The following is an 813-nucleotide window of genomic DNA, read 5'->3' on the forward strand; positions in this document are numbered from 1 at the left end:
CCTCCCTATCACATGCACATGGACTTTTCGTGCGCTATTTATAACACCAACACCCCCCTCCACCCTTCCACATTTATAATGTACGCGTAGTGATTGTTAAATCCAACATTATAAATCTCATTTCACATTGTGCATATCACATAGACTTATTTTGTTGCAAGAATAGAGTGTTAAAACATATTTGAAATAAAAAACGTAGGTTGCTCAGTTCGTATTCAATCAAAAAAAATTATTTGATAAAGGTTTTTCTTTATACTTACACTGAAATTCCAAATCAACTTTACAAGATCAACATTTTAATAACTGCATATACTGTAGTCCAACTTTAGGGCCTGCAACAACACTAGCTGCACACTGTACAATGTACATAAACTTGTTTTAATGCCCACTGTACAATATACATTAACTTGCTTTAATCCCCAACCTACCACCTTCTTTTTCTGAAATTTATAAACACCTTTAATTTGCACGCAAGAACATTTTATTTATTTTTGTGTACATAAGTATGTACACAAAAAATAACATAATATAATGTACACCATAACACTTTACACTATACATTCGTACATATTGATTATAAAGATCAAAGAGTTCATAGCGTCCAAAACATTGATTGAGGTATACAGAGTCTAAAACTAAAGAACGAAAAGTTTTGACTTAAATTTTAAGTTCATGGTTAAATGCCACTTCTGACTTAATTTAAACTGAACTTTAACCATGAGGTTAAATATTTAACCCAGTGGTTAAATTATCTTGAAATCCTGCATTTTCCCTATTTGTCTATTATTCAATCATCATTCAGCTGCAGCTGAG

General features: G+C 31.5%; 1 protein-coding gene across 1 annotated transcript in view; it reads right to left on the reverse strand.

Annotated features, from left to right (window-relative positions):
- The window catches only part of LOC111715798 (ceramide glucosyltransferase-B), a 32,836-nt gene extending 32,361 nt beyond the window's left edge, over positions 1–475 (reverse strand). The window contains exon 1 of the mRNA XM_023491166.1: positions 261–475. The gene's annotated coding sequence lies outside the window, so the exon portion shown is untranslated. The remainder of the gene's footprint in view (positions 1–260) is intronic.
- Between the last annotated feature and the right edge of the window lie 338 nt (positions 476–813).

This window comes from Eurytemora carolleeae, unplaced genomic scaffold, assembly GCF_000591075.1.
Source record: "Eurytemora carolleeae unplaced genomic scaffold, Eaff_2.0 scaffold420, whole genome shotgun sequence".
NCBI classification, from domain to species: Eukaryota; Metazoa; Arthropoda; class Copepoda; order Calanoida; family Temoridae; genus Eurytemora; species Eurytemora carolleeae.